Raw genomic sequence first — 22,472 nt, 5'->3', positions numbered from 1 at the left:
CCGCTCACATCCAGAATGATGTGGGAATCCTTGCATATGCATAGTTGACACTGTACCTAGGCGTTGACACGGGGTGTCGCTTTGAGGCGATGACCTAGCCCACCTTTACCCACTTTTCGCTACACTCAGGTGGTATAAGTGCAATACATCGTCTGTTGGGGACGCACTAGTGAATAATCAGTAGGGATTCATATCATAATAATCTGACAAGTTTTACGTTGGCTGTTAGCTACCTAACGCAACCCTCCTTTACCCAAGCTTGGGACTGTCTGTCTATGAAAATATTAGTACATTAAGTGCATCATAGGAGGAGTTATGGGGGAAAGAGATCCACCACAAAAAAATTAAAAAACAGAAACAAAACAAAGAATGAAAATAAAAATAAAAAATGAAAAATGAAAAGAAAAACTGAATAATGCTCTGAATCTATAACTCTTTTCAATCCTTTTTATCATAATTCAATGAGCACTTCAAATTTTCATGCTTCCTCTGACCTTTCTTTGCTTTGTACTTACCCCCATCAAAGTGCACCTTGAATCCCACTAGCATCACATATTTTTAGATCCAGTCTTTGATCGTTTGGGACCACTTATCGAATAGTATTTTTTTTTAAGAAAAAATACTTATTTGAAAAAAGTACTTGTCTAAAAGTAGTTTGAGATAACATATTATAAATTTATAAGTACTTTTTCAGAAAAAGTACCTTTTACATAAATATTTTTTCCAAAAAATGCTTATTTTTCTTAAAAAAAAGTAGTTTGGAAAAATAATTTTTGAAAGAAGTACTTTTTTAAATGTGAACGAAACAATACCTATTGATAGAAGTGCTTAAAATAAGTACTTTTTTGAAAAAGTACATTTTAAATACATTCCAAATGGGGGCTAAGTCCTTTCTAAAAATCACCTCCATTGGTGTGGGTAAAATTCCATCACTGCACTGCAGTTTATTATCCATCCCATTGTTCTCAAAAATAGGAACCTCCTCCAATCCTTCCAACAGAGCAGGGTGTACATATGATAGGTCCCCAAGATCATCACAGGAATCAGAAACTGTTGGGTATGTGGCTCATATTCAGAGTGGATCACATATACCGTAGAAAGCTACGTGACGTGAGGGACAAAGGGACAAAGTCAAGGTTTTTTCTTTTGCTCCAAAGCGTCGGCGCAAATTACGTATTTTCAAATCAGGGGCTTGTAGATTGGGCTTATCTGGAGGATTTTCCTTAAGGGGATTGCTACAGATGTAGTTTAGTTATACTAGAACTCTTCTATACGCATTAGATTGTTATATAAACATCATTATGTAACCTTAGATAAGCTTAAGCTTGGTGTAAGCTTTATGTAAACTTCAAAGATGTAAGCTTTGACATTGATCATAGTAAAAGCCGAAGTGCTGCTCCCGTGGACGTAGGCTATTGCCGAACCATATAAATCTTGTGTGTTCTAGTTGTGTTTTTGCTTCATCTTATTATTGTTTGATTGCTTCTTGGGCATAGTTCATTATCAAGTGTTTGCATTAGTGGTTGTTGGTTCGTTCATGATTGATTGTGTGCTTCTGTTGCATGTGTTCAAGTTGAACGGGAACTAGAATTCAAGTTGAACTTGAACTAGAATTCAACTTGAACGGGAACTAGAATCAACAAGTGGTATTAGAGCTATTGGTTTTGCAATGGATGCGGTCTCTTCGATTAAGTTCGATGTGGACAAGTTCGAAGGAATTGGTAATTTCGTGCTTTGTTAATGAAGGGTGAAATATTTACTAGTGCAACAAGGGATGGTGAAGGTGTTATATGGAAAGAAGCCGGACAACCTGAACGACACAAGTTGGAAGAAGCTTAAAGCAAAGGCGGTTTCCATGATCAAGTTATGTCTGGCTGATGACGTGTTGTATCACGTCATGGATGGCGATTCTCCAGCATTAGTTTGGCGAAAAATGGAAAGCCGATATATGTCTAAGGGTTCTTCAAAATCTGTGAATGTAGTTGAAGAAGGGGACTCAGGGAGCAGTGATGGTGAGATGCTTACTATTTCATCAAGTTTAGAATGCCTCACAAGTTCTTGGATCTTAGACTTGGGATGTTCTTTTCACATGACGCCCAACAGAGCTTGGTTCACCATTTATAGATTGGTGAGTCCTGGTTCCATTTTGATGGGAAATAGTGCGGTTTGCAAAGTTATTGGAATGTGGGATATCAGGATCAAGATGTACGATGGTGTGCTAAGGACGTTATGTGGGGTAAGGCATGTACTCGATCTATGGAAGAACGTGATATCATTGGGTGCCTTGGATTGTGACGGGTATAGTTACAAGTCCAAAGGAGGGACGATGATGGTGTGTGATGGCGTATTAATGGTGATGAAGGGAAAGAGGATAACAAGAAATCTCTATGCACTGCAGGGTAACACAGTTGTAGGTGGAGTTACATTTGAGAATTATGAGTTAGACAATACTGTTTTGTGTAATGTAACCACACACAAAATAGTGGGTATTCTTAACTATATTGGTGTGGATGTTTGGGGACCGGTGAGGGCAGCATCAGGGGTTGGACATGGGTATTTCATGACGTTATCACGAAAGGTCTAGTGGTATCTCATGCGGTACAAGTTGGAGTCGTTTTCCAGGTGTAACTTGTGGCTGAGGTGGAGTACCAGACCGGGAGAGCGTTCCTCAGGTCAGATATTGTTGCTGAGTACGCTGGTGTTCAAGAAGTTTTATGCAAGGCATGCAAGGGATTTCTTGGTGAAGTTAGTGAGAATGATGTGTTTCTCGATTAATCGATCGCCAAAGGTATCACTAGATGGGAGAGTTGCAGTAGAGGCTTGGACTGGTTATGCGGTAGACTTTGGAGGTTCAACTTTGCATGTTTCTAGTGAGGTGGGATCTAGGCTTGGTGTTATGTCTGGACAGTGCATCTTTCTGGTATATAAGAAAGATGAGTTCAAGCTGGGCGATCTAATGACAAACAAGGTGGCGATTGATGGAGACATGACTTTAGGTGTTAAAGTCATGGGATAGTGTACTCAGGTAGATGAAGAGAAACGGGTTCCAGAAAGCTGTAGTAGCAGCAATGATTATGTTGTGCAGGTGGAGTTGGATACTCGGGGCAGGAGTGCAGGGAGTTCTAATTCTGGAGACTTTTAGTATCATAAGATAAACTGGAGCAGAAAGGAGATTGTGATGCAGGTGGAGTTTCATACTCAGGGTAGATATGACGTTGGTCATGATGCAGGGAGTTCAAACTCGGGAGACCAGCAGGATCACAATGTGCTCAGAGGCACTATCAGGCCACCACCCAGGTGTGATCTGATGTCTTAAGCAGCCATTACTACCAAGAAGGATCCTACTACCTTTTAGGAGGCAGTGCACGGCCAAGAGAAGGGTAGGAGGACAGGTGCCATGGTGAAGGAGATGGAGGTATTTTATAAGAATCAGACAGGAGGGTCGGTGGATCTCCCAAAGGGGGAGAGGGAGATAGGCTGTAGGTGGGCAGGTATTCTGTTGTTTTATATGAGTGACATGCTGATTTTTGGAAAGGTTCTGACTGAGGTAAATTAGTCGGTGACTCTATTGAGAATGGAAGTTGACATGAAGGTGTTGAGTGCTGCCAAGAGTATTCTTGGGTTGGAGATTCGCAAGGTTACAGGGAGATTGAGATTATCTCAAGGTGACTTTGTAGCTGCAGAGAGATTGCTGTTATCTCAAGGCGGTTGTATGGACAAAAACTACATGGAGATTGTGGTTATCTCAGGGTGGTTTTGGGGATCAGGTGTTGGTGAGGTTTAGCATGGTTGATGTTAAACCTTTCACCGGTACACCATTGGCGAATCTAAGTAAACAGTCTGTTGCTCAGTACTCGAGGACGGACAATGATGTTTGGGTCATGTCAGAGGTTTCCTATGCCAGTTTAATTGGGTACATCGACGGGCAATAGAGGGTTCCGTCAGTTGTGAGGTTTGCAGATGGAGACTACACAGGGGGCTTGGCTTGGAAGACAAGAGGCTTGCAATGGAGTACGTTGTGGGAAGGCCTAATTGTTGGAAGTCTGGGGTACAGCCTTAGGGTACGCTGGTTACAACTGGATTAGAGTTCTTGATAGAGACTAGGGCTGCCAAGGTAGTATTGTGGTTTAGAGGACCGTTCAAGGAGCTGGGTGTTCAGCTAGATGTATCACAGTCAAGTTCAAGCGTGGCTTGGACTTGGTTTACGTCTTCAGGTGTTAAAAGGGAGTCGGGTCCCAATCTACAAGCCCGAGTGGAGCAGCGGTTATGCTTTCAGATTTCCAAGGTGGTGAATATTCGCCAAGGTTGAGATTCTTGGGGATGTGACTCATATTCAGAGCGGATCACATGTACCGGAGAAAGCTACGTGACACGAGGGACAAAGAGACAGAAGCAAGGTGTTTTCTTCTGCTCCAAACTGTCAGCACATATTACGTATTTTCAAATCGGGGGCTTGTAGATTGGGCTTATTTGGAGGATTTTCCTCAGGGGGATTGCTACAGATGTAGTTTATTTATACTAGAACTCTTCTATACGCATTAGATTGTTATATAAACATCATTATGTAACCTTTTATAAGCTTAAGCTTGGTGTAAGCTTTATGTAAGCTTCAAAGATGTAAGCTTTGACATTGATCATAGTAAAAGCCGAAATGCTACTCCCGTGGATGTAGGCTATTTCCGAACCACATAAACCTTGTGTGTTCTAGTAGTGTTTTTGCTTCTTCTTATTATTCTTTGATTGCTTCTTGGGCATAGTTCTCATTATCAAGTGTTTGCATTAGTTGTTGTTGGTTCGTTCATGATTGATTGTGTGCTTTCGATGCATGTGTTCAAGTTGAATGGGAACTAGAATTCTAGTTGTTTGCATTAGTGGTTGTTGGTTCGTTCGTGATTGATTGTGTGCTTCGGCTGCATGTGTTCAAGTTGAACGGAAACTAGAATTCTAGTTGAACTAGAATTCAAGTTGAACTTGAACTAGAATTCAACTTGAACGGGGAACTAGAATCAATAGAAACATATCCATATTGTTCTAGAATCTCATCCAACAGCAAACCACCATCACTGTCAAACTCGCTGATATCATCACTATCAATATTTAAAAAATCTCCCCATTTGTTAACCTCCTTTCCTTCACCAACTCCATGATTTGCTATTCCTTCATCATAGCAAGTGTATCCATGGTCTTAAATTTCCAAAAAATTGTCGAAATTTCAGTCGAAATTTCCAATTTCCATCCCCTTCGAAATCGAAATGGCAGTCGATTTCCGTCTTGCATAATTTTGCGTCGAAATCTCAATGAATCATCCGAAATTTATCGAAACATCGAAATTTTAGAAAATTTTTTTTGAAATTTTAACTACACAATGAAATTTCGAAATTCAAATGAGAGATTCAAGAGTGAAGTGAAATTTCTCTTTTAATTTATTTTTTTGAAACAAAAGGTTACCACAAGTGCTTTTGAAATTATATGAAAAAATAAACTTATAGTAATATTTTATTTAACCATTCATGTCTAAATTATCAATATTTGTATAATATATAATATTTAAATGAATTATGAATTTCATTTGCATTAACTGAATATGTTTAATGTACATTATCTTACAAACATGTTTGATACAAATACTATTTTAAAACTTTTCCACCCTATACAAAATATAGATGTATTTAATTTGTAATATATTAGTCTTAAAACTTATATTATTATATTTGTTAACCATTTCTAAAGTTTCACAAAGAATTCCATGTTTTACTACTAGTTTCCGTTATTTTTTCAAATCAAAATCGAAATTGACATCGAAATTGAAATTTCCGTCGAAATTTCCGTACTTTTGGAGCTTCGAAATTTGAGTCGAAATCGAAATTTAAGACCTTGAGTGTATCTTCCACAATGATCAACTCTCCTTTAGAATCTCTCTTTATAATCTTTGGCCTTGTCTCACAAGAACCCTCACTTTGCTTCATAGAATTTCATCATTTCTGCACCTATCACAGCAGCCTTTCAATGAGCATACACCTTAGGACCCTTGGAATTTTCGAAATTAAATCCTGAATTACAGATTTCCTACCCAATCTAGCTTCTTCCTTTTTATTAATCCTTTAATCCCTCTGCAAATCCCGAATCAACAGCCAATCTGACACTTAGCCTATCTTCTTTTTTATTAATCCTTCAATCCCTCTGCAAAACCTGAATCAACAGCCTATCTTTCCTTCCATCACCACCTTACTCCATGATTTGGGAACTGAAGTACTAGCAATGCCGCTCCTTCAAAATCGTGATGCATTTCCTTCGCCAATTCACAGGACTCATTCGCAAAGCTTCACCATCCAATTCCTTTATGCCTTCATGAATGATCTCTGATTTCTCCTCAAGCCCAAATTCCAAAAACTTCCCACCCTAATCCACCAAATTGCCATCCAGCAGTGGAGGTTTCTCTCGCAAACACTTTTGGAGCCCCTTTTCAACCAAACGCAAGGGTGAGAGAGTTGGTACGCAAGAGAAAGAGAGACCCATCCTTAGGTTTTTAACAGTATCTGAAGTCTAGATCTATTGAAGAGAAGAAGAAGAAGCTTCAGAGTTCAAACCCTGCTACAACTTTGGATAAGCCTTCGAAGAACAGCTTTTGAGTCTTCGAAGAAGATGACCTTTGATTGGAGGAAGAACTACAAGTAGAAGCTTCAAAGATGAAACTTTGAATAGTTGAACTTGCTAGGGCTGGCGAGATGGAGCTTTGAGAACAAGCAGGGAATAGTCAAACCTGCTAGGGCTTGCAAGATGAAGCTTGAGATGAAGCTTCAAACTTTCTGTCTGCACCTTTTTCCATATGCAGACCCTGCTATTCGAAAGCTTTAAACAACTTTTGAGTCTTCAAAGAAGATGACCCTTCGATTTGAAGGAGAAGAATATGTTGAAGCTTTGAAGATGAAGTTTTGAACAATCGAACTTGCTAGTTTTGTGAGATGAATCTTTGAGAACAACCAGGGAACAGTCAAACATGTGAGGTATTCAATTAAAACAATATTTAATGGCAAAATAATTTCATTTCATAGCAGGTTGATTGCTCAAAACACATCACACATATGTCAAGCACCCACAATACAAAAATAATAAACTAAGTCTTTAGTCCCACTAGCTGGGGTCATTTACATGAATCCTTTTCCTCCAGTTTATGCAATTGTGAGCAATTTCCTTCGATAGGTTCAGGGCTATTAAATCCTTACTCACTGTCTTATTCCAAGTTATTTTAGGTCTACCCCTAGCCCTTCTATTGCTCCTCATAGTAACTAATTCACTCTTCCTCATTAGCCTACTATTTGGCTTACATTGTAGGTGCCCAAACCACTTGAGCTGTCCCTCCCTTATCTTATCTTCTACAGGAGTTACACCTGACTTACAATGAATACATTCATTTTTAACGTTATTCCACTCATCCATCTTAGCATTCTCATCTCAGCAACTTTTAATTTTTGGATATGTTATTTCTTAGACATCCAACATTTTGATCCATATAGAATATCTGGTCTTGCAGCTGTTCTATAGAACTTCCCGTTTAATTTTGAGGGTATTTTATGACCACACAACGCACTTGAAGCACTTATCCATTTTATCCATCTTGATTTAACTCTATGCATTACATCTTCTTCAATTTCTTCTTCACCTTGCATAATACGTCTAAGGTATCGAAATCTACTAGTGCTATTGATTTCCTCATCTTCAAGTTTAATTTTTTCTCTCAAATTCCTCCTATCATGACTGAAATTATATTTCATATATTTTGTCTTATTTTTACTTATCTTAAAACCTCTATATTCTGTCTTCTTTCCATAGTTCTAACTTAGATTCTTCTCCACCCCTAGTTTCATCAATCAAGACAAAATCATCTGCAAAAAATAGACACCAAAGAACCTCATTTTGGATACTCCTACTAGGCTCATCTATCACTAAAGCAAAAAGATAAGGGCTAAAGAAGATCCTTGACGTTCACCTTTTCACCAACAATTATAAACAAACCATCTTCATCACCAAACGTAGTCCAACTTTCTAAAACAAATAACTCCTGTTTATTTCCTTTAAATGTAAGACTAGCAAGTAATATTCAAAGAACACTTCTCTCTCAGATACACATGTACATGCACATATACCCAAGTACTCCAACCAATCGTAGAATTTAGAAGATTAGTAGGTGTCATTTGCATCGTACATGATCGATTGTATGTAAATAATACTATGAAAATTGGTTTTATATTTCTTAATAAAATTTAAGTGTATTTATTTTTAAAAAATCAATAATATTGACATAAATTAGTTTACAAATATGAAAGTATGAATATTTTAAATTTACTAGTAAATGTGTCACATGCATTGCACATGATTGCATAAGAATAATATTAGGTAAAGTATTTTCATAATTCTTAATAATGTTTGGATATATATAATTTTTTAAAAAATTAATAATATGTTCTCATAATTTAGTACATAAATATTAAAGTATGAATATTAATTCAAAGTTATTTATAAAAAAAATTATATTTTATTTAAAATTTTAGAACATAAAATATTGACTTGAGATACTATTATGATCTCATGTAGAAGTAGAGACAAGAAAAAATTTAAAAATATAAGATATGATATGTTAGGAATTCTATCAGTAACATTGCACGAATTAAATTTAATACTTATATATCATTTTAAATAAGAAATTTTATAAGTTTCATTTTTATTATTTTCTATTTTGTTATGAAACTTAATTAATGAATTTTTCCAATGAAAATATTAATAAATTTATTGCATTTTCCCAATTGTTATTTGTTACCAATAATATTAGATAATATCATTTTTTTTTTTAGTTAATGATCAATTAATGATTTTTTTAATTTAAAATAAATTATTTGGGATACTTCTAGGTCAATATTTAAATAAAAAAAAAAATTTTAATTTTCAGAAGTTATATTATTATATATCTAAATGATGTTAGATATTTCAAAATAATTTTAAACGACAACAACCTATTTTATTTTGAGATATATCTTTATTTCTTATTTACAATACCATTATATTCATTTTATTTTTTATTTTTTAGTTATATTATTTAAAATAAAAATTTTAAATGTATATCTAATCTAATTTTTTTTAAATTTTGTTTTTCTAAAAATTCATTGTTTATTTTTAGAAAATAATGATATTTTTTGCTTGCAAATTTATCTACACTATCCATGTATATACTCGTAAATTGTTATTTAGCCAAATGAAGTGTTTTTTTTTTTAATACATTTAACTTATCCAAATTATATTTTATGAAATATAGTTTTATCTAATTTTTGTTAAATTTACTTTCTTTTAGGAATATTATCTTATTTTTTCATAATTTCATTTATTCTATTTGTACTTTTATTATTTTATTGTATAAGTATAGATATGTGTACACATATTGTTAGTTTATTTTATTTTTTAACCAAGTGAAAAAAATTATTTTTTTTGAACAAGAATTTCTTGATATTCTAAATGTAATTGTATCTAATTTTGGTTGAATTGCTTTATAGTATTTAATTTACTTCTTTTTTTTTTATAAATCTATTTACACAATTTCCACTTTTATATTTATAGTATGAAAAAATATATATTCTTTTCAGAAATTTTTAGTCTTTGTTTAAAAGATGAGAATATATATGGTACAAAAATTAACTTCTAGGAATTTTCTTACTTTCAAAAGATAAAGATATTTTTTTTGCACAAAATGGTTTACACTATTTGTACTTTTATATATAGTATAGATTTATAAAAAATTATTTTTTTAAAACTATAAAATTATAAATAAAAAAGGGTAGTTGGTGCACAAAGCTCTCGCGTATGCGGGTTCCAGGGAAGGGGCAGACCACAATGGGTTTATAGTACACAACCATACCTTGCATTTTTGTAAGAGGCTGTTAACATGAAATATCATTATGACATCACATGGATAATCTTAAAAAAATTTGATATGATATGAGAAGAATGCTGTAATTAGTATCATGCAGTATATTAAATTTTAATATTTATGCATTATTATAAAGGAGAAAAGGGCTGATTGGTGTCTCTATTTTAGACCTTGGGGCTCTCGACCCTGTGTGGTATCAGAGCCATCTTACCTGTAGGAAGTTGAGATCATTTAGGTGAATACAATAAGAATGAAAGCAACAAGAAGTAAGGAATTTATCTCCCCCATGGAATCCCACAACACAGATATCACTCTTGCACGACTTTCTTCTTCCATCTCTCTTCCTCCTTCCATCAAGACAATCGTCTCTTCAAAAATCACAAACCTTGTTGAATACTCTTACATACCTGATTCAGCTCAAATTGAAGAAACCTTCCTTCCTCTCCTAAGTCCCTTCAATATATTCCGCAGAAAGAAATCTTTGGCACAACAAGTGCGAACCCTTATAGCTCATCAGAGATCACCAGTTAAAGAGCACCTTCCTTCCTCTCCTAAGTCCCTTCAATATATTCCGCAGAAAGAAATTTTTGGCACAACAAGTGCGAACCCTTATATCTCATCAGAGATCACCAGTTAAAGAGTATGTCCAAACCACCGCCCTTGATAAGTTCCTCATTCCTTCCTCTTCCAAGGAACAATATGAAGACCTTGAGATTTGCCAAGATATGATTGATCAATGGATCAAGGAGGGATTTACCCATCTTAATTTTGGTGCTATCCGTCTGATCCTCACCCTCCATGGTCGGAAAGGTCTCCCAGTCATTGCTAGAATTACCCTTCTTAACACTACATTTACTCAATATGAGCATGCCGTGATCGGCACCTCACCACTCTCCAGGCAAGAAGCATTTCATTTACTTTCTTCCCCAATTTCAATATCCCTCTTAGGGATAAGAATCTCAAGAATTGTATAAAGATTCAATTGCAGATATCAGGAGCTCCACAAGTAGCATCCTCTTATATGGCTACTCTTCATCATCAGCTCATTTATCGACTATAAGATCATGCTGTTGATCTTCCGCTCCCAGGAAATGCTGAAAACACTATTTTGATCACTGCAGAAAGGGGAGATGATGTCCCCACCATTCTTCAAATTCCAAGGAAAATTTCCAAAGATGATTTGAAGCAGCTTATTCCTTTAGAATGGATTACCAGTTATGAACAACTTCATCAGCAAAAGGAACCTATCCATCTTTCAGAAGCTAAGTTTGAAAGATGTTCTGATGGAAAGGTAACGATGGTGTTCAAATCACCAGAAGCTCCTTTGTCCAGCACTCCTCCTATATTTCAGTCTCTTCTGATTCGTCTTGTTACATTTGAAGACAAAATTCCCATAAGCTATGTTAAAGCTGATGGATTTCCAGTCTATACAGACAAAGTTGAAGGGCATTTCATATAGGATGTTGACCCCTTGATGTGTGATGAAGATTGTGATTGCAATTTCATTTCTCACTAACATCGGAGTACGTGCAAACCTCTTCCTAAGCGAGGAGGACCAAAAGATCCAAATAGTCCCTGGGTAGGACCTAGTCCTGCCATAGAAAAACCAAGACCACTATGGATCTATGAAAGAGCTATCCAAATCTTAAAAGAAGAAGGATTATTACCACTTGAACCAGAGCCCAAACATGAATTTCCTAAAGCCACTCCTCATCCAGTTCCAAAACCTATTCCTTGTTTTATGGCTTCTTCATATGATAAAAATTTCCCTCCTCTTCAATCAAAGTCACAACCAGAGGCAAATCTTTATTCCAAACCTTGTGTCTAGCCTACAGAAATTCAGCCTAATGGAACCAAAAAAATGCCTTCTCAAGCTGAACAAGTCCTTAATTGGCAAACTCAAAACGCCAGGGTTCAAAATTAGACTTTTAAAACTTTGGACCACAAGGTTGATAGATTAATCTCTCAGAGCTCTCGGAAAAAATAGCTGCATAGGCCATATTGATTCCAAAATTGGTCAGATTTATACTGTTGAAGGCTAGAATTGACTAGCTTGATGCAGATTCAAGAAACTACATTAAGACAGGCTACTTCGGAGTAGAGTTTGATTTAAGAGGCAGAAATCAGAAAGCTAAAAGATCAATTATCCCAGATGCAGCAAGATTTTTACAAACCTCCACATCCACCATCCCTTTATATACCTAAGGCCTATCCTTACACTCCCTCTTATTCCCTCTTTTCCTTGCTATCTTCCCCATCCTCATATACACAACCAGATTATTCCAAATACCTTAAGTCCATGGCTGAGGTTTTCATAAAACATTCCCTCATCCATAAAAAGGCAAGCCCTACAACGTCACAACCAAATCCTCCATCACCCAGACCAGTGCCACCCACCTCTTATCCAGAACAAAACTTAAGACCCCTATGCTTCCATCCGAATTTGAGCCTAAGTACCCATCCTTACTCATTGATGAGATTCCTTCTCCATCGGAATCAACCTCTGTGAGTGACGATAACAGTGATGTTTCCATTGATGCCTTATCAGCCTCATCCCAGGAAGAACATGTTGCTAACATCACTCAGATGCTTATGGACACCCGTACAGACCTTGAACCATCCAGGGTTCGAGATACATATGACATATCTGAAACTACTCCAATTGTTGAAGAACCCATAGAAGCTGAAACAAAAGCTTAGGAACCCCAAGGAATCTTCCCTCCAAAGCCTTCTGATGGCCCTTGGTTCTCCTTTGATGATATTCCCCTGATCAAATGGAGGGACAGAATAGGAGAATTCGGAGCATGGATTGATCTTCAATTATCCAAGACAGGGAATCTTTTAGAGGTTGTTTTAATGGAATTCGCATCCAGGTTTACTGGATCTCTCAGAGATTGGTTCCAACCTCTAGGAGATTACAGACAGCTACAATTTATCGGATCACAATCACCTTCCTTTGCACTCGGCACTCTCTATAGAGAATTCATTGGAGACCCAGATACGCACGCTACTCAAGTTAGGCAATAATATTTTTTGAGATGCGATGCTACTCTCTGAAGAGAAAGGATCTTGAATTCCATTATCAAAGAATGTCTAAGAGATACTATCTCTTTTGGGGTTTTAATGATGAAAATCTGAGACAAGCCTATATTAACTCTTTGCCTGAAGAACTTCAAGTAGAGCTCCGGAGGAAGATTAATACTCTTTGGAAACCACTCAGAGAAATCTCTCTTGGAGAAATTCAGCAATTGGCCCTTGCTTCTTTGGATAAACTCTGTGATACTCACGAATTATTTTCCAAGATGCTTCGAAAAAATCACAGGTTTAATAAGCAGTGTAAAAAGCCCCATTTACAGTTTAAATGCAAAGATAAACACTGCACGTGCAGCCCAAAACAGAAGAAGCATTTTCACAAAGTCCCTGGTCTTAAGAAGTCCAAGAAGTTTAAATTCTTTAGAAAGAAGCACAAAAGAGGAACAAGGAAATCTTCCCGATGCTTTATTTGTGGCAAAAAGGGACATTATGCAAAACAATTTCCTCATGATCGATCAAAATCAGCAAAAATGATTCAACAATTACAAGTTGAAGATGCTGATATTAAATCCATCTACTCAGAGCAAGAAGAAATGGACAGTGATACAGTCTAGATGCTTCAATATACGACTTCTTTCAATGAAAATATTAATAAATTTACGATTTCTATGTTCTGATTTTCTATCTAAATCTAGATAATTATTATGTTTTCTTTTTTGTTTACTCAATGACCAAACAATCAGTTTTTAAAATTTTAAATAATTTAAAATTTACTATTTGGGGTTACTTCTAGTTCTAGGTCTATAATTTTATTTCCAAAATTTATTCTTCATAAGTTATATGGTTATTTATCTAAATAATGTTAGGTACTTCATAATAATTTGAGAAGACGAGAAGGGATTTACCTATTTTATTTTGGGGCGTACATTGTATTTGATATTTATAGTACTATTATATTTATTAATTTTTTAATTAAATGAATTTTTTAAGCTTAAATATTAACGTATTTAAAATAAAAAATTAAAATATGAATTTATGTAATTTTTCTAGAATTTAATTTTTTTTTTAAATTGTTTTGCTTTAAATTATAAGTACTAACATACACACGAGATATTATTACACCACCACATGAATATAGGGACAAGAAAATCTTTAAAATATGTATATGATATGACAAGAATGCTCTAATTAACATGATGCAAAATATTAACTTTCAATATTTATATACCATTATAGATAAAAACTTAGTGCATACATATACATTATCATTATTTTTATTTTGTAAAAATTTTCAATATATGACTTTCTTACAATGAAAATATTAATAAATTTATGACAAACTCTATATTGTGATTTGCTATCTAAATCTTATTAATTATTATTTTTTGTTTACTCAATGATCAATTAATGACCTTTTTTTTTAAATCTCAAGCAAAGTTTATTTTTATTGTTTGGGCATATTTTTAGGTCTATAATTTTATTCTATAAAATTTATTCTTTATAGGTTATATTATTATATATCTAAATAATGTTAGACACTTCATAATAATTTGAATACCAAAGGAATTTATCTATTCTATTTTGGGATATACCTTTTATTTACTATTTATATAGTACCACTATTTTTAAATAAATGGATTTTTTAGTTCAAAATCTTAACCCGTTTAAAATAAAAAAAATTAAATATAAATTTGTCTACTTTTATTGAATTTATTTTTTCAGGAATTTTTTTGTTTTACTTTGAAAAATAATATTTTTTTCTACATAATGATTTATATTATTTGTACTTCTAATTTATCTCATTTTTTAGCCAACTAAAGTTTCTTTTTTGGGTTCAAACATTTAACTTATCCAAAATAGACTTTTATAAATATAATTTTATTGAATTTAATTTCTTTTAAGAATATTTTATTATAATTTTTAAAATATGAGAATATTTTTTTTCAAAAAATATTTTATCCTATTTGTATTTTTATTAATTTATAGCATAAATTTAGATACAAATATGTATATTTATTGTTAGTTTATTTTATTTTGAACCAAATGAATTTTTCTTTCACGTCTAAACAGTAATTTATAGACATTCTAAATGTAATTTCATCTAATTTTGATTAAATTAATATATAATATAGAAATTACTTCTTTTAGAAATATTTTTGTGTACTTTCAATAGATAAAGGCATTTTTGTACACAAAATAATTTACACAATTACATTTCTATACATGGCATAATTTTTTTTTTTCCCTTTTAGCAATTTCTTGTTTTACTTGTAAAAAATTAGTACACGTTTATTCACATATTTCTATACATAATATAAAATATTTCTTGTATTAGAGATTTAATATATTAGACACCTATGTTTCATATGTTTTACAAATGCTAGAATTATTCAGTCCTTGAGTTTGAAGTTTGAACCTTTCGAAAGAATAGATGCAATTCAAATTACAATATCTGAAGAATCTTAGTTAAATCATGTCAAATTTACATTCTGCTTAGAAGAAGCAGTGGCAAAATTTGCACTTTGCCCTATATATCTACATTTCTGCATCCACATCCAAGTTGAAGTTAAAAATTAGCTTTCTTAAAATCAGCAGATATGCATAATAATTACCATGTATCCATCCCAAACATAGCAAATCTTCATAGAAATTACGATGCAACTTCTCAACATGCCATGGTCAAATTTACTATTGGACTATTGGTACAGTTAACAAACAAATCATAAAACAATCTGTTTCTATCTCATAAGAAAATCCACATTTATTTTAGCAGCAATCCTATATTACATGTTACAATACACATAGCGAACCCATATAACAATCAGTACGCAATTTATAATAAAACCCACCTGCATTATGCAGATAATTAATGCTTATCACCCAAAACAATATTTTTCTACTGCAGTTTTTCCTTTATCAACAGACTATAGATGTGTCTTGGTTATTTACGTTCCATATTTAATAACCCAATGATCAGTTATGTTTCTCCCAAAATTTATACAGGATAAAGAGTTAGGTTCCCATTTAATTTGTGGAAAAATCTATGCAGTTCATAGTTGAACTTACACATCCCATAAAACCACAGGTTTGGAATTCACTTTCATTTGTGAAATTTCCACTGTGTGCTAATAGTTAAGAATTCAGTCCCAAAAGACAAACTACATGAGCTTTGGTACCATTATTTCTTGTACATGGTTGATGGTGACTCCATCTGGATTAGACCTGGTAGAAGCATCAAGCCTATATATGTTGCAGATTGTTTTTAACTGAAAAGAAGGTTATCAGTTTTGCTGCTGAAAGCTTTCCATCTCCATTGGACAACTTATGAAAAGAAAAGATTTTGATGCTTAAGCAAGAGCACCAAAGTATTCCTTAGTACATTCTAAAGAGAATTCAGTTTGAGCAAGCTCATTTACATTGGGCTCTTCTAGCTATATATACACAAACACCTTTAGAACAAATTACTGTACATTTTGTCACACCAGTCTCTTTGCATACTTTTTGCGCAACATACATCACTATATATACATACATATATATATATATATATATATGTATGTATGTATGTATATATATCGTTAGATTACCACTTTTCCTAAAAGCTTAAGCTGTTAGGTTGTGGTCCAACAATGTATATCAAGCTTTAACACTCCCCCGCACATGCAGCTCGACAGCACATGGAGAGATACCCACGATAGATAACACCCATTACAGGGAATACAGTAATTTTTAAACACCTCATAATGAATGCGGGCAACAAGACTAGAACCTAGGATCTCCTTGTAACCGGCTCTATACCATGTTAGATTACCACTTTACCTAAACGCTTAAGCTATTAGATTGTGGGCCAACAAATACGCTTAAGCTATTAGATTGTGGGCCAACAAATTATAACAAGCTTTAACATTTATATATATATATATGTGTGTGTGTGTGTGTGTGTGTATTTTGTTGTTTTCATGCCAATTTGCAGTAGACTTGTCCAAGGATGGCAAGCCTTTTGAGAATCTTGGCAAATAATACTTTCTTTTGCTCCAGATGAAATTTTTAGTAAAAGAAAACTCTGTTGATCTTAGAAATCTAGTGGTTAAAGTGCTTCTATGGCTAAAATCCCCCATTTAATTCCCTAACTATTTTTATTTTATTTTATATTTTATTTTTAATTTTTAATTTTTTTAATTTTTTAAATTAGCAGTGCATATTTCCTTGTACTTTTCTTTCGTCCTACTCTTTCACCAGTGGATCTGATCGGAAAGCTGAAATTTCGAGAAATGGAGTGGGCAACTACCTGCTTAGTAGATAACTTTAATCTACTTTTTTTCAGTTAGTTTGCTCTATTTTATGAAGAATTCTTGCATAAAATGAGCTTGAACTTTCCAGTTCTAGGGAATTATATTTTCTAGTAATGCATCGTCATAAAATTTTTTTTCAAGTGCCAATGTTATTGTTGCTGCACAACATTTTAAAGCACAACCTGCAATGTAGTCACTGCACAATTTTCATGTTTTCAGATTTTCTTCACAACAATAATCAATACCTTGAACACAACCCAATTTTGATTTATTGTCAGTATAACCTTGTTTTAAACCAATGAAATTTTCCTTACAATTCGTAACATTTGAAGCTCAATAAGCTTAACAGTTGTGCATTCATTTCCCAAATCTGACTCACTTTGTCTGGCATAACTATTTCCTTTAGCAAGACTGAATAAACATGACAGATTAATTATGTAAACCATTCCGTGATCCTCCCTATAATAACACATGGAAAATACAACTTTGTTAAGCAACAACACAAACATACCATTCCATTATATGCAACTCTAGACCTTTTCAGAATGAAATTCCCTTTAACCAAAATCACTAGATGAATAAAGCTAAGATTAAAGATACCTACTCCATTTCCAGCCAACTTAAATTTTACTGATGTTATCTTTGATTCATCGTCTTGTTTTCTCCTCATCTCTTCCTTCTTTCTTTAGAGGTTAGGGTTTATGATGATTGGTATCAATCCAACTTTTTTTCTCCCTCTTTGATCTTCTCTATTAATTATTATCTCCGTTGCTTCAGGTCCTTCTTTGGTTTTTTCCCTTGGATTCTTGAAATCAATCTTCAATCATGAAATACTTGTGAAGCCATAATTGACCAATCTCTTCCAATCCATCCATGACAAAGTTGATACCCAATTTTGTCACATTTCTGCTACCACTTTGTTCAAACAAAGAGAGAAGAAAATCATCTGAAAGTAACTTCAATTGCTGCAAATTTTATGGCACCAGGTTATTAAGAGCAAGTAGGGAATTCATTAGAAAGGGTGGGATACTAGGGGAAGTGGCAATGTTACCCATGCGAGCCCCTGGAAGTTTGTTTCCATGTAGCTTCCTTTCTTTCCTCTCTTAATGGCCTTAAAAGTGGGTAATGGTGATAGAATCCAATTCTAGGAGAATATTTGTGTAGGTGAGACATCATTGGAGCTGTTGATGTCATTCTTGTCTTACTCTTTTCAGTTCATAATGCACCAATTTCAGCTTTCATTATTCAGAGGGAGGCTCTGTTTCTTGGATTTCCTTTTCTTTAGGAGTCTCAATGAAAGGGAGGTTGATGAGTATTTTTTATTGGCTGTACTTGATTCTTTTTCTTCTACTTTGAGTGGGAATGCAAGGCTTTGGATTGAGGATTCTTCAGGGTCCTTCCCTTCGAAGTTTTTTTTTTCTTAATCATCATACAGAATCTTAAAGCCCCAGCCCTTTCCATTTGAACAAAGATGTTTGGAAAGCAAAAGTTTCTTTCAAAATCCAGGCTTTCATCTGGACTCCTGTTCTCAATAGGATGAGTGTGAATTTACTTGCTACAGATAAGGGGACCTCATATAGATCTCAGTTTAGATGTTTGTATGCTGTGCCACGAGGCAAACAAGACTAATAATCATCTTTTCCTTCTTTGCCAGGTGGTGCGGTATCTGTGGAACACTTTGATTGCTTGTTTTGGTGAGGATTGGGTGGCTTCGCAGAATTTACCTGATATTTTTTATGGTGTTTTTTGGGGTTTTGGGAAGAGCGAAGAGGGAGGATTTTTTGGAATTGCACAGTGTTTGCTATTTTGTTGGTTCTTTAGCTTAAAAGGAATACAATAGTTTTTAAGGATCAGCAGACTCCTCTGATTTTACGTTGGGAGAAGGTTTTTTTTTTGATTGCTATTTTTAGATAAATTCCTTTGGGGATTTTGGAGGCTTATTGCTACCTGGTCTTCAAAGGGACTGGACAGTAGCATGGATGAAATAATTTTTTATTTTTTTATGTTCCTTTTTGTTGTGAAGCTAGAGATGAACAGAGAAAAAGAAAAGAAGAGAAAAGGAGAAGAAGGGGAATGCAAAAGGAGTGAAATGGCAGTTTCCTGGAGCCGTATGTACAGCTCCATGTCTTCCTTTTTATATCTATAATAATAATTCAGAATGGAGGATTTTAGAGCTTTCTCCATGCATCCACATGGGATTGACCTGAAATATAGAAAAAAATTCCCTTTCTATTAACACGTAAGAAGCTCATGTTCCCAAGCTTTACTTTTTCTTTTGGCCCCAGCAATGGACTCTTCTTCTTCCTTTATCTGTCGCTTTGAAGAAAATGTCTTCCATTATTGTTTTGGTTTCCCCATTCGTTTGCAGCACGACTTCTCAGATGTTCCTTTGTTTCCAGTTGCATCCATTTCCATTCCCTAAGATTTTTCTTCTTATATAAACATATTTACATTTTACGATTGTTTCTTTTTAATTGCATCTACATTGACGACGATGACAAGGCAATTGGTCAGAGCACCACCCTGTCAAGGCGGAAGCATGCAGAGTGAGAATATCCAATTCAGTTGGCTAATGCTCCCAGGTTGATGGGGAGTATTCCACCAGTTGACTGAAGACTTGATTATTGATATATCGATTGGTCCAGCCTGGATTTGCAGCCATGGTTTTTTTTTTTTTATTATGGTCCTTTCTCCTTTCCAACAATGATATGTTTTTTATCTCCTTCAATAAGATTTCTTCTTTTGACAAGGTTATTAAGGATGAACAATGAAAGATGCTCCACCACAGCAATCCGGTAACTTAGCCTAAACCCTCATGTTGCTGCCCATGAAACTCCTCAATTGAATTGGAATAAGCAACCGAAGAACTCATGGTTCTCTATGACTCAACAAAGAAAAAAACAATGGAGATTTAGGCACAGCAAACAAATGGCATCGGCTAATAATTCAAAACAAGACAACTATATTCATACCAGCAACTTATAAAACCAGATTTGATGGCTGAAAGCCTGCAATAATTTTTTTTTTAGTTGTGTTCTTCAACTATTAGACAATACTACTACTACTACTACCAAAATCTCTGTCTTTGTATTTTTTTTTTAATTATATATGTACTTTATTTTAGTTATGTTTTTAGTTTCTTATTTTCAGATTGTTTATATTTTGCGATTTTATACTTGTCCAATGTTTCAATTAATTTTAGAAAATATTGTTTATTAACTGTTTGATGAAAATCTTAATCCACCACCAAGCAAAACTATCGTTATTAATTGTACCATATATATGTAGTTTGTTTTCTTTGAGTATTATTAAATTTATAAAAATTATTGTACAAAAAAAGCATGAACAGATTTTGCTGTTACCCTCTTTTAGATTTGTCAAAAAATATATACTTCCAGGGCTTTGATTTGGGTTTTGTGGGCATGGGATGCTTTTGTAAAAAAGTTTGAGTGAGCACCCCTTGCATTATGTACAATGTTTTGTTGGGGATCAATTGCTTATTCAGCATATAATGTTGGAATACTGATGATAGGGTTGTGGTGTTGATGAGGTTGTGCTTGATATAACTCCCCTCAATATATTTGTTAAAATGCCTAAATATGTCTGTTGCATTAGCTTAAAATAACTTGGGAAAAAGTGGTTGTGTTGATTTATTTGTCTGCGATATATTTTTAAACTACATTTGCTTGAAATAGCTTTGAAAAAATAAATAAGTTTAAGTAAATAAGTTGATCCTTATTTTCTGTCAAGAGAGTTTATTGACTTAAGTGCTCAATGGTTTTGTGGTTACCTTTACCATAAAACAAGTCAAAATTATGATTAGGTTTGTGTAAATGCATTCATTATAAATTATACAATAAATCTAAATATAGTTGAGAATGATTAGACTTCTTAATTATTTTAATTCTAACAAAATAACCTTACAATTTTTAGAGCTTTATTGTTTTAATTAATCTTAAGTAAAAGTTGCATTGTTTAATTAACATTTTAAGTTTTTAGAATAATGTTCGGTGATTTTTATATTCAATAATTTAAAAAGAATTAACATATTTTAAAAAATCATAATTTTTTGCTGATAAATTTTAAGAATACATTAATTTTGTTTAATAGTTTTAAAAAGAAATGAATACATGATAAAAAATATAACAAAAGTTTTTATAAAACATCTGAACATCGCCCGGATTAATATCTAGTAGTAATAATAATAGAAGTCTTAAGGACAAAAATACCCACACTCACACAACCTAATTGCTGAAATAAGATATTCTCTTTTGACACCTTTAATGGAGAATATCTTATCCTCTTTTTTCATGTAAATTTTCATTTTATTGGTGTGTATGCATTGTTAGTAAAAAAAAGAAATTGCTCTAGCTTTTGAGCACTCCTGCGAAATCTTGTTTCCGGCAACACGACAAGTGCTGTTACACTTTTGCAGTTGGATTGCTGTTGCCACTTCTTCTGATTCCTGCTTTGATTCCTCAATGACACCAGTCCCATCACTAAAAGTCCCTCCCCACACCCGCCACCCCTGCATGCATGCACCTGATCAACTCTCTCTCTGAAGCTTGTTGCCAGAAAATCTTTGCTGGTGTATCAGATGCAGACAGATCACCTGGACCCAGGTCAACTTCTATACCCTCAGCCCTAGATCCAACTGATTAAATTTGGTGTCTTGTCCAACCTCATTGCTTGTGGTTTTGCTTCTTCCCTGCATTTCGAAATTTGAGGTCCATTTTCTCCAACTCAGGAAAAATTTGATGTAGAATGGGAAGACAGAAATTCGATGGATTTATTTTGGCCATTTTGGGAGGTCAATTCAAAAGAATTGGATAAAGGAATGGTTGGCTCCTAAGGCTTGTAGATTTAGTTATAATTCATTAGGATTGTTGTAATGTGTAGTTTATTTTAAATTGGTGTATGATGAGTGTTTCAATTAATTAAGCATGGATGTTTGTTATTTCTTTTAGCTTTTTCCTATATATACTAGTAGGTTGTATTACTGTAATATTTTGAATTGAATGGAGTAATGATACTTTCCCCCAAATCCTCTTTTCCCTACGTTCTTCTCTTCTCTCTCTCTTCTTCCTTTGGTGATTATGCAACATCAATATGTTAATTGATTCTGTCCACCTTAGCTTTCATATATTTATAATTCCCACCTTATTTCTCCCATGGCTATTTTCTACTCCTTGAATCACTGCAATTCTGTAGAACTCAGGTTCATGTTTTAT

The 22,472-nt window shown here is 34.1% G+C and overlaps 1 protein-coding gene across 2 annotated transcripts in view; it reads left to right on the top strand.

Moving 5' to 3' along the window:
- The window catches only part of LOC131164791 (sterol 3-beta-glucosyltransferase UGT80B1), a 122,989-nt gene that overhangs the window by 68,076 nt on the left and 32,441 nt on the right, over positions 1 to 22,472 (top strand). The window lies entirely within an intron of this gene.

The sequence above is a fragment of the Malania oleifera genome, chromosome 9, assembly GCF_029873635.1.
Source record: "Malania oleifera isolate guangnan ecotype guangnan chromosome 9, ASM2987363v1, whole genome shotgun sequence".
Lineage (NCBI taxonomy): Eukaryota > Viridiplantae > Streptophyta > Magnoliopsida > Santalales > Ximeniaceae > Malania > Malania oleifera.
Note: the sequence above shows the minus strand (reverse complement) of the source record. Positions and strands in the feature narration are given on the sequence as shown.